This window comes from Grus americana, unplaced genomic scaffold, assembly GCF_028858705.1.
Source record: "Grus americana isolate bGruAme1 unplaced genomic scaffold, bGruAme1.mat scaffold_749, whole genome shotgun sequence".
Taxonomy (NCBI): domain Eukaryota; kingdom Metazoa; phylum Chordata; class Aves; order Gruiformes; family Gruidae; genus Grus; species Grus americana.
Genome location: NW_026561959.1, coordinates 32,582 through 44,772, shown reverse-complemented (window position 1 = coordinate 44,772; position 12,191 = coordinate 32,582). Strand labels below are relative to the sequence as shown.

At 47.5% G+C, this 12,191-nt stretch overlaps 1 long non-coding RNA gene across 3 annotated transcripts; it reads right to left on the bottom strand.

Moving 5' to 3' along the window:
* Nucleotides 1-973: 973 nt before the first annotated feature.
* LOC129200994 (uncharacterized) lies at nt 974-11,493 on the bottom strand. Of its 3 annotated transcripts, none has more exons than XR_008575205.1 (4): nt 11,300-11,493; nt 9,557-9,795; nt 2,719-2,922; nt 974-1,203 (listed from the first exon to the last, which is right to left on the bottom strand). It is a non-coding gene; the product is annotated as an uncharacterized LOC129200994 (long non-coding RNA). The 3 variants fall into 3 exon arrangements; XR_008575206.1 differs by having other exon boundaries at nt 974-1,207; nt 9,557-9,791; XR_008575204.1 differs by having other exon boundaries at nt 9,557-9,791.
* Nucleotides 11,494-12,191: the final 698 nt, after the last annotated feature.

Here is a 12,191-nt window from a genome sequence, read left to right as displayed (position 1 = left end):
AAGTGACCATGGCAATGTACAATGCTCCTACGTTCCACGTACTGTCCCTACCCAACCGGACACTAGGCCCGGGAATATTAATCTTATGAAGTAAGTTGTTACGGACAGGTGCATCCACGGCGAGGATACTGCGCGTGCCTGCAAGAAGAGGGTCATCCAGCAAACACGGCTGCGCGACCACTGACGACCACCAGAGACCCCTTGAGGGCCACCGACTCAAATCACTGAGCATGCGTGACGGGGAGGAGACTACGTAAATGAATTCCAAGAAATGATTCTCATAGGGCTGCCTTTTTTTGAGAAAAATGGTGAATATGTATGTTTTGAGTCTATATAACCTGTGCGTTGGTAATCACCTGCATGCACGTTGGGCGGAGCTGATTCCCCCGTGCATCCAGCGCTGCAAGAAAGCAAACCCAGGGCAACTCACGTCTGGTACATTTCTTTTACAGATGGAATCGCTCCCATGATCAAAGAGGTGCAGGAACAGGGGGTAATTATTCAAACTCACCCCCCTGATAACTCTCCAGTGTGGCCAGTTTGCAAACCAAACGGGAAGTGGCGGCTAACCATCGATTATTGGCCCTTAAACGCAGGCACTGGTCCCCTGATTGTGGCCGTGCCTAATACAGCCCAACTGATTGTCACCATACAGGAACAGTCCCACAACATTTTAGCCCCCACTGATATAACAGAGATGTTTTTCATGGTTCCTCTACAGGAAGGCGACCGAGATAGATTTGCATTCACACAGGAAGGTACACAATAGACCTTTACTCCTTTGCCACAAGGATATGGGCATTCGCCTACCTTGGCACATCACGCCCTGGCCCCAGCACTATCAGAAATCATCCCCGAGGGGAGAGTTAAAACGTACCAAGACATTGATGATATCTTGGGGCGGGGGCGGGGGTGTGTGTCCGATGGCCCTGCAGTGGGACAAACCCAAAAGGAAAATAATTACTCATCTGGAAAGTTGAGAACTTCAGGTTCCGGCAGAAAAGGTACAACTCCCCTCCGCTGAGGTGAAGTTCTCAGGCAGATGGTGGAAAGGAGGAGCCGTGTGTATTCCCCCAAATCCTTGCATGAAGAAATCATGAGAATGTGTGACGGCAGGAAGAGAGCAAGTTGCGGCCCTCTTCCTGCAAAGTGCAGTGCACGAGATCCCTTAACTCCAGTGGGGTCCTGAGTAGGTTCACTCATCTGTCTCAAAGCAAAACGAGGATTCTGAATTAATTTGGTTCAATATTAAAAACCACTCTTAATGCATCTTCAAGTATCATTCACCATATTTCAAATAGCCTGCAGGAAAATGGAAAGGCTAAGCTGATAATTTTGGCATCGGAAAGGTCATGCTCATAAGCATGACTTTTGTGATGTGGCAGATGCCACCGAACCACTGGTGGTCTTTTCCCTCATCTTAGGCCTTCTCAAGGCTTCCAGGTCAAACACTACTACCAAGTAATGCCATGCCAAAAAATATCAAACAGGAGCAATAGTGATGTTTCTTATCCTGTGCAACCTGCTCTAGGGGATCCTGCTCTCCCAGGGCAGGCTGGACCAGATGATCTCCAGAGATCCCTTTTAACCCCTACCATTCTGTGACTCTGTGATTCCTCTGCTTTGAATTGTTCCATTCTTTTTGAATGGTTCCATTCCAGTGGTAGGACTTTCATGTGAGGCTTTACAAACCATGTTATTGGTTGCTTTATTTATGGGTTTTATGGTCTTGTTTTCCTTCCCCTCACAGAGGAGACACATCTCCTGTACCAATCTGTGCAGCAAACAGAGCTAAATGTCCCCAGCGTGAAACCCATTTCTGTATTTTTTCTAATTTTCATATACGCAACTAATCAATTTGTACTGAGTTACAAATGCAGAAGCTGGAGTGTACATTCTCCTCCCAAACTTGGGTTCACAGTATGATGTTTACCATGTGTGCGCGCTTATCTCTTTCCCTCTCTCTCTACATTAGGGAGACAGGAATGTATATAGGCACACACTCTCCTAAACAAGATATTTTTTTTTTTTCTACAGAAATGGAGTTACATTTAATTGGATTGGCTTTGCCTGCCCTTTAGCTTAGCACAGTTGGAAGAAGCATTTGAGAAGAAATTCAACCTCCTCCCTCAATACAGCCCTGTTCCTTTTGACAGGAGAAATTCAGCTGTGCCAAGGAGAAAGAGAAAGGCTGGAGGCGCCTCATCTGAACAACCAAAATCCAAGAAAGGTGCATTACCATGTGCAGTACATGCTTGAGCGACAACAATGCTACGGCCGGCTCAGCAATTTCTACTTTCTTACTTTACTGCTGCATATGAAAAGCGTGAAGTCCAAGAAAATAGTTTTCTAGCACTGAAGTCAGTGGGTTGTCACCGGTTTTCAGGCTGCACTCTTGACTCCCGAGTTTCATGCTGAGCAGGACTGGTTAGAGTTTGTCCATGAAATAGATTCCTCAGAGCAAGCAGATTGACCAAAACCATGAACAGTTTAGAGGAAAGCGAATTTGACAAGTTTTGCCAGGAGAAAAGGGGGAAAAAATGGCAGCAGATGATCAGAAGGTGACAAGGCTTTCTTATTAGCCAGAGGTGAAAGGATGATCTTCTGTTCTGTGGATTACTTGTAGGTTATATTGGAAATCAGAGGAAATCTATTTTTACCTTTAGCTCTGCTCTCCCATCCCCATGAAACCCTTGGACGGTCACTTTCTCTCCTTACCTCTGGAATGGTAAATCAGGGCTGTAGACCCCCCAGCTCCAGTGGCCCTTCAGTTCGTGGTGGCAGATCCAGAGCAGAGAAAGAAGAGGGCGAGCAGCTCACTCGCAGGAAGGGACTCCAGTGGCGGCAGGAAGACAGCCAGGCTTTGTGCGTCGGGCGTTGTGCTTCAGGCTGCTTGCCCATGTGCTGTAGATTGCAAAGGACCTGCGAGAGACAGGGAATAGCCATGAGGCTGAATTTGGGGCAGGACTAGGGGCAGGAGTTACTGCCACTTCCCAGCCTTGCAGCGGTACCCGGCACAAGGCTGCCTGTCCATTCAGTGACACTTGGGGCCAAGGTGGCCCTGGATGCTCAGGCAGGGGTGAGACAAGTGTCATGAGATGCTCCTGGTGGCAAAACCTGACACAGAACTCAGAGCAGTCGTTCCCAAGCTGTCATGCCTTACAGCTTGCTGCTGCTGCTGCTGCTGCTGCTCTAGACCTGGGAAAGGCCAAATATGCATCCAACAGCTGGTCTGTCTCACCCCTGTCATCAGTCTACCAAAAGTTACCATGTCACCTTCTGCCATGCAAAGGGGTGCTGTGGCCGCATAGCACCTTTGAAACACCTGACACCAGCCAGCCCACCATTCCTGCAGACACCTCCCAACCAAAACCGGGCAGGGGCAGCAGTCTTCCCCCCGAGTGAGTTCCTTTGGTGTGAGTCGCTAGCAAGCTCTTTTGCTGCTCCTTCACAACATACCTTTCTGCAAAGGTTTTTGAGGACCAGACTCCAGGCAGGCGCTGCTCTCTAGAAGCACCAAATCTCTCACGGTAATTGTTTCTTCTCCAGGAGGCCACCAGACTTGAGGTCCCCCAAGATTTAGGCCTTCTTTCCCAGCCCAGGGACTGGTTTGAATTAACTTCCTCTATTGTTTTCCTCGGTTTGTTTGGGTTTCTTTAAGGTCCAAGTCTCCCTGCAGTGCTTCTCCCGCACTGCCTCCTGCTCTCACTCATTTAGTCGTTCCCACTCTCGTTCCCACTCGCGATCGCCACCGTATCCAAGAAGAGGCGAAGGGAAGAGTCGTAACAATCGTTGCAGGTCAAGGTCAGATGGTTATCACCGTTCAAGGGCAAGGGCACCCCCATCCAGAAGATACCGTTCACGCTCAAGGTCTCCAGTACTTAGAGAACAGTCTTCCACTAAATGGACTCTACCTCAAGGGGAAGAAGAAAGGCAGCATTTTAGCAGATACAGAGAAATTCCACCTGAATTCATTTATGTTCTTAATTCATCTTCATATCATCTCTATCAAAAATTTCTGAACTTGTCCATGCTCTTCAAGTTGGAAAAAAGCACACAGCATCCATTAGCTTCTCTCAGTCTTTAGCTATAGTCTCTAACATTTTCAGAGCAGAGCTATGCTGTAAAACAGTAAAACAGTCCAATGAAATGGAAGCACCGACTGCAAATGTGACATTCATGTAACTCAGTTGGGCTAATAGTGGGGTGTTCAGATAAGCTTACTGTGCTGACTGGCAGAGCAGATGAGAAACTGCCTTACTGTAACTCAAGTCTTAAAGCGATTCAAAGAAAAAAAACCCCATCTCACATCTACACCCCCTCAACTCCCAAATGTCCCCCATACAATTTGTTCTTCCATTTTCCTCGGATGGGCCTGAAGGAGAGGGAAAATAAAAACTTAATTCAGTCTCAGTAACTGAGATGATTTTCTTTTACTTGAGTGTGCAAAATCATTTGGAAGGCAGTAAAAAAGTCTTCCAAATCTTTCTTCTCATGCCACAGACTTGTTATGCACAGAACTGCATAAGCAGCGGTGGTTCCCATGGCCGTCTCCTCCTGGAGATAACAGGAATGGAAACCAAAGCTCTCACCCTGCCTGAGCAACAGTGATATGCAAAAGAAGAGCTGTAACACGGTCCTCAAACTGCCACGTTCCTGCAGCACTGACTTGGGAGATCCTCTCAGCTTTGCATCACCCGGAAGCTACGCTGACGCTGCTACAGAGGGGCGTCCTTCCCCTTCCACCAAGCAGTTGCCCTTGGGAAAGACATGCTTGCTTCTTCTCTCCCTCTCCAAGCCCCCAAGCTGAATTCCCAGTGCTAGTGTCTTTTGAAAACAAATGGCAACCAAGCAGCCACCTGGAGCAAAACCAGATGGAGGAGGCTTGCTTTGAAGCCGACATCAGGAGCTTCCCTATCTCGCAGCTCAGTCCACGGGCCACGTGCTCAGTAGGGACGTACCCTCCAGATGACTGGGTTCTCTGTGGGTCACTTGGAGATTTCTCAAATCAACAAGGAATTCTTTCCTTGCCAATTACCAATCTCTCTTACACCAAGGTATGTGTGAGCAGAACAGCAGGGACGGAACGCTTTGTCCTAAGTTTCTGAAATTCTTGCTGCACAGGGTAGAAACTCCTGATGTGGCTCAGGCCAAGCTGGGTTGAGCACTGGAAACCCCCGAGCTTGGGCAGCACCGTGTCTACTAGGAAGCAGGTGAAGTTATGCAGAGGAGAACCCCACAACTATGCTGAGGTGGCTTCTTGGTACCAAGGCACTCGTGTGACTTTTTTACTCCACGGCAAGGTAAACACAGCCTCTGATTTTCAAAAAGGAATGAATAAGGGAAACTAATTAGCCTAGACCAATTTTAAAACACAACGTATAACTTGGCAACACTTGAGTCAGGCCCCACAAACTCAGGCTTCGCCTCTCTCATGCTCCAGTACGAAAGAAAACAATTAGTAAAAGAGTTGGAATGTAGAAACGGGATAAGAGAAGCCATAAATAGGGGAACAGTCCTTGGGTGTGAACTAGAAAAAAGACACAAAGTTTGAGGAAACCTGATAAAGGGGGCCCAATATTGTGGGTAATTAGCTTAGATTAATAGTAGCATTGCCGTGTAAGTTTGGATGTCCTTTATTGCCGTGTTAAAAGACTAACTAAAAATCTGAATGGTGCAGCCCCTGAAGTAGAATTGTTGGTAAATGTGGGAACCAGAATATTGCCTTTTACAACCTGAAAAATAGTGTAAACCAATAATTCTTTTTGAATGTTTATGGTTTAAACAGAGATTGTGAATGCAATCTGGGACAGCCGTAGAGTGTGCTAAGTAAGTGTAAAGTGTGGACCCCTTGGGAAAAGAAGGAGCGTGCTACCGAAATAGTAAAGATTGTTCGTGGTTGGCAAGATAGACATTTAAAGGAGTAAAATGAGAAGCGATCAGAGAGGATGAATCTTGAAGAAGAGTCCATTAGGATGCATACTGAGACACTGGCAAGAAACAGAAGGTTCACCGGGAGGTGTAACAGATAAGAGAACTCTGATAAAATATTATCATCACTGGTGACCGATGGATAAATTGGATGATCAGGAAAAATGGCCCAAGAATAAAAATTTGGAATAAAAGGACAATGTTACAATTGATGTTGTTTTGTAGAAGGGAGAAGAAATGGCATGAGGTACCTTATGTTGATGTGTATTTCACCCTGTGAAATCATCCTGAGTGGCTGAAGGACTGTGGGTTTACCCTGCAAGACCCCCTGGCATCAGCATTAGAAAAGCAGGAAAAGGCAGCGGGAGGCTGTGAAGGTGTTGCTCTGCTTGTAGTACGGGGCAACGGGGTTTGAAGTGCGGGCGTGATGAGGAGGAGGATTTGGAATTACTGAGAGATGTCGGAGGTTGCATGGCTGGGTTTTGATAACAGGGAGCAAGAGCAGAAAGTTAGAGAAGAGCAAGGAGAAAACGAAGGAGAGCGGAGACAGGCACGGAGAGACAGGGAAAGAGAGGGTAACCTGAGAGCTGCACTGCAGGGAGCGTCAGCAAACAGCAACTTCAGGGGAGGACGGCAATACTATGGGGGGAGAGGCGAGGCCCCTCCAGCACAAAAAACCAGGGATACCTTAGGAGATCATCAGTGTGCCTATTGGAAAGAACTGGGACATTGGAAAGAGTAAGGACCGTTTTAGGGGTCCTATTCCTGTCAGTGCAGAGGTTCTGGAGGAGGCACCGTACGATCAAGAAGCAGCTCCCTTTCCACGTCAGTTCCCCTGAACTAAGTCCTGAAGGGGACCGGGGGAAACCTCCCCAGCAGAACCCCTGGCTACAGTAGAGCTGGGGAAATGGAAAATAGATTTTCTTGTAGATACTGGGGTGACTTATTCTGTTAAATACTTATCAAAGACAACTGAGCGATGATACAGTAAACGTTGTGAGTGCCACAGGGAAAGCGGAACAGCGTGCCTTTTCCCATCCTTTAAATGTTAAGCTCGGAAAACAATGGGTAACTCCCCAATTTTTATATATGCCTGAATGTCCTATACCACTCTTGGGACGGCACCTATGGAGTAAATTCGAAATGCAGATCACCTTTAAAGATGGGGAAGTTCAATTATTAATCCCTGAATCTCAAGCCATCGAGGCAAGAGTTTTGATGTTGCAGGAACAACCGAAGACTAACAAAGGAATTCCCGAGGAGGTGAAGAATGCAGCGACACCTTTGGTATGGGCTAATGAGGTCCCGGGTAGATCCAGAAGAGCGGAACCCGTAAGAATTATCCTTAGACCTGGAACAAATCCGGTAAGACAAAAATAATACCCATTGAAAATAGAGGCCAAAAAGGATTAAAAAGGTTAATACTCAACTTTAGAGAATATGGGTTGCTCGTATAATGCGAATCAGAATTTAACACCCCAATCTTACTCGTTAAAAAGCCAGGGGGTGAGGAATATAGTGGTGTTGGTTACAGAGCTCGTTGATTTGCCTATTTTGTGACTCAGTGCACATCTCCATAACGTTAGCTCACCCACTTCCTTCCCCAGCCTCCAAGGAATTGCTTGTTATTTGTATTCGCGGCTAATTAAAACCTCTTCAAGCTCAACCCCCTGATTACGGAGTGAGGGCTGAGACCACAAGCAGAGCACAGTGGAGAATGCCACAGCCCATAGGCTGACCCCACACCACCCTGCAGACCCCACGTTTGCAGTTAGGGCATTATTTACTCTGCTACTAGCAATGTTCTCTTAAAATATATTGAAGGAGAGATTGGGAAAATGAAGTGTATGAGATTTAGCTCGCACTAGAGGATTTCAGCATCCAAGAAAGCCAGAGTGTCCAGTCCCTCAGACTTAACAGAAACCTCCTGCTTTATTAATGTTGCCTTATTTTTTTATTTTTTTTTTCCCCTTGTCCACAGGTCCTGGGCAGAAAGTCAAAGCTGTATTTGAGGAGCTTTCCTGGAGGTTTTCGTTAATAACAGGGCCAGGGAATCCACTGCAAATGTAAACATAATAGATTTGAGAGCCCTAAAAGGATGGAGATTTACTCACTGTGGAAATATTAGGGAGAAAGTAGGAGCGGGGCGTTCCCATGGCTCGGCGTTGCCTGCCTGTGAGCTTTGAAAGCTGCCCGAAGGCCAAGTTGATGCTGGGGAATGGGAGCAGGAAGGAAGGTTGCCTCTGAGCGGCACGGCAAGGCAGCTGCGGCGGCTCTGCTCAGCACTGATCTTCCACTGCTGGTGGACATGCCTAAACATAGGATCGTTTCAGGTCCTTCCCAGGCTAAAGAGAAAAAGGTTAGGTGGACAGAGAAGATCTGCTCCTTGTTCCCACCTTGGAGATGAAGGTGCAGGGTGGTGCTGATCCTCAGCAGGTCAGGAGGGACACGCAGAGATGTGGGCAGGAGAGAGGGATGCTGCTTGGTGCGAGAGAAGGACAACAGCATCCAGTTCTTGTGGGGCTGCTGAGACCATGTCCCTTGCTTCCAGCTGACTCTTGCCAACAGGACTGTAACTGTGGGATAGGGGCCGTGACACAGAAACTATAGGATCAGGTTGAGATAATTAGTTTGTAACCAAGGTAATAGGTAATGAAGCTAACTGACCATGGCAAGGTACAATGCTCCTACGTTCCACATACAGTCCCTACCAAACTGAACAATAGGTTCGGAGATATTAATCTTATGAAGTAAGTCGTTATGGCCAGGTGCATCCACAGCAAGGATACTGCGCATGCCTGCAAGAAGAGGGTCATCCAGCAAACACGGGTGCAAGACCACTGACGACCACCAGAGACCCCTTGAGGACCACCGACTCAAATCACTGAGCATGCGTGACGGGGAAGAGAATATGGAAATGGATTCCAAGAAATGATTCTCATAGGGCTGCCTTTTTTTGAGAAAAATGGTGAATATGTATGTTTTGAGTCTATATAACCTGTGCGTTGGTAATCACCTGCGTGCACGTTGGGCGGAGCTGATTCCCCCGTGCATCCAGCGCTGCAAGAAAGCAAACCTAGGGCAACTCACGTCTGGTACATTTCTTTTACAGATGGAATCGCTCCCATGATCAAAGAGCTGCAGGAACAGGGGGTAATTATTCAAACTCACTCCCCTGATAACTCTCCAGTGTGGCCAGTTTGCAAACCAAACGGGAAGTGGCGGCTAACCATCGATTATTGGCCCTTAAACGCAGGCATTGGTCCCCTGACAGCGGCCGTGCCTAATACAGCCCAACTGATTGTCACCATACAGGAACAGTCCCACAACATTTTAGCCCCCACTGATGTAACAGAGATGTTTTTCATGGTTCTTCCACAGGAAGGCGACCGAGATAGATTTGCATTCACGCAGGAAGGTACACAATAGACCTTTACTCCTTTGCCACAAGGATATGGGCATTCGCCTACCTTGGCACATCACGCCCTGGCCCCAGCACTATCAGAAATCATCCCCGAGGGGAGAGTTAAAACGTACCAAGACATTGATGATATCTTGGGGCGGGGGCGGGGGTGTGTCCGATGGCCCTGCAGTGGGACAAACCCAAAAGGAAAGAATTACTCACCTGGAAAGTTGAGAATTTCAGGTTCCGGCAGAAAAGGTACAACTCCCCTCCGCTGAGGTGAAGTTCTCAGGCAGCTGGTGGAAAGGAGGAGCCGTGTGTATTCCCCCAAATCCTTGCATGAAGAAATCATGAGAATGTGTGACGGCAGGAAGAGAGCAAGTTGCGGCCCTCTTCCTGCAAAGTGCAGTGCACGAGATCCCTTAACTCCAGTGGGGTCCTGAGTAGGTTCACTCATCTGTCTCAAAGCAAAACGAGGATTCTGAATTAATTTGGTTCAATATTAAAAACCACTCTTAATGCATCTTCAAGTATCATTCACCATATTTCAAATAGCCTGCAGGAAAATGGAAAGGCTAAGCTGATAATTTTGGCATCGGAAAGGTCATGCTCATAAGCATGACTTTTGTGACGTGGCAGATGCCACCGAACCACTGGTGGTCTTTTCCCTCATCTTAGGCCTTCTCAAGGCTTCCAGGTCAAACACTACTACCAAGTAATGCCATGCCAAAAAATATCAAACAGGAGCAATAGTGATGTTTCTTATCCTGTGCAACCTGCTCTAGGTGATCCTGCTCTCCCAGGGCAGGCTGGACCAGATGATCTCCAGAGATCCCTTTTAACCCCTACCGTTCTGTGACTCTGTGATTCCTCTGCTTTGAATTGTTCCATTCTTTTTGAATGGTTCCATTCCAGTGGTAGGACTTTCATGTGAGGCTTTACAAACCATGTTATTGGTTGCTTTATTTATGGGTTTTATGGTCTTGTTTTCCTTCCCCTCACAGAGGAGACACATCTCCTGTACCAATCTGTGCAGCAAACAGAGCTAAATGTCCTCAGCGTGAAACCCATTTCTGTATTTTTTCTAATTTTAATATACGCAACTAATCAATTTGTACTGAGTTACAAATGCAGAAGCTGGAGTGTACATTCTCCTCCCAAACTTGGGTTCACAGTATGATGTTTACCATGTGTGCGCGCTTATCTCTTTCCCTCTCTCTCTACATTAGGGAGACAGGAATGTATATAGGCACACACTCTCCTAAACAAGATATTATTTTTTTTTCTACAGAAATGGAGTTACATTTAATTGGATTGGCTTTGCCTGCCCTTTAGCTTAGCACAGTTGGAAGAAGCATTTGAGAAGACATTCAACCTCCTCCCTCAATACAGTCCTGTTCCTTTTGACAGGAGAAATTCAGCTGTGCCAAGGAGAAAGAGAAAGGCTGGAGGCGCCTCATCTGAACAACCAAAATCCAAGAAAGGTGCATTACCATGTGCAGTACATGCTTGAGCAACAACAATGCTACAGCCAGCTCAGGAATTTCTACTTTCTTACTTTACTGCTGCATATGAAAAGCGTGAAGTCCAAGAAAATAGTTTTCTAGCACTGAAGTCAGTGGGTTGTCACCAGTTTCCAGGCTGCACTCTGCAAGTTCATGCTGAGCAGGACTGGTTAGAGTTTGTCCATGAAACAGATTCCTCAGAGCAAACAGATTGACCAAAACCACGAACAGTTTAGAGGAAAGCGAATTTGACAAGTTTTGCCAGGAGAAAAGGGGGAAAAAATGGCAGCAGATGATCAGAAGGTGACAAGGCTTTCTTATTAGCCAAAGGTGAAAGGATGATCTTCTGTTCTGTGGATTACTTGTAGGTTATATTGGAAATCAGAGGAAATCTGTTTGTATCTTTAGCTCTGCTATCCCATCCCCATGAAACCCTTGGACGGTCACTTTCTCTCCTTACCTCTGGAATGGTAAATCAGGGCTGTAGACCCCCCAGCTCCAGTGGCCCTTCAGTTCGTGGTGGCAGATCCAGAGCAGAGAAAGAAGAGGGCGAGCAGCTCACTCGCAGGAAGGGACTCCAGTGGCGGCAGGAAGACAGCCAGGCTTTGTGCGTCGGGCGTTGTGCTTCAGGCTGCTTGCCCATGTGCTGTAGATTGCAAAGGACCTGCGAGAGACAGGGAATAGCCATGAGGCTGAATTTGGGGCAGGACTAGGGGCAGGAGTTACTGCCACTTCCCAGCCTTGCAGCGGTACCCGGCACAAGGCTGCCTGTCCATTCAGTGACACTTGGGGCCAAGGTGGCCCTGGATGCTCAGGCAGGGGTGAGACAAGTGTCATGAGATGCTCCTGGTGGCAAAACCTGACGCAGAACTCAGAGCAGTCGTTCCCAAGCTGTCATGCCTTACAGCTTGCTGCTGCTGCTGCTGCTGCTGCTCTAGACCTGGGAAAGGCCAAATATGCATCCAACAGCTGGTCTGTCTCACCCCTATCATCAGTCTACCAAAAGTTACCATGTCACCTTCTGCCATGCAAAGGGGTGCTGTGGCCGCATAGCACCTTTGAAACACCTGACACCAGCCAGCCCACCATTCCTGCAGACACCTCCCAACCAAAACCGGGCAGGGGCAGCAGTCTTCCCCCCGAGTGAGTTCCTTGGTGTGAGTCACTAGCAAGCTATTTTGGTGCTCCTTCACAACATACCTTTCTGCAAAGGTTTTTGAGGACCAGACTCCAGGCAGGCGCTGCTCTCTAGAAGCACCAAATCTCTCACGGTAATTGTTTCTTCTCCAGGAGGCCACCAGACTTGAGGTCCCCCAAGATTTAGGCCTTCTTTCCCAGCCCAGGGACTGGTT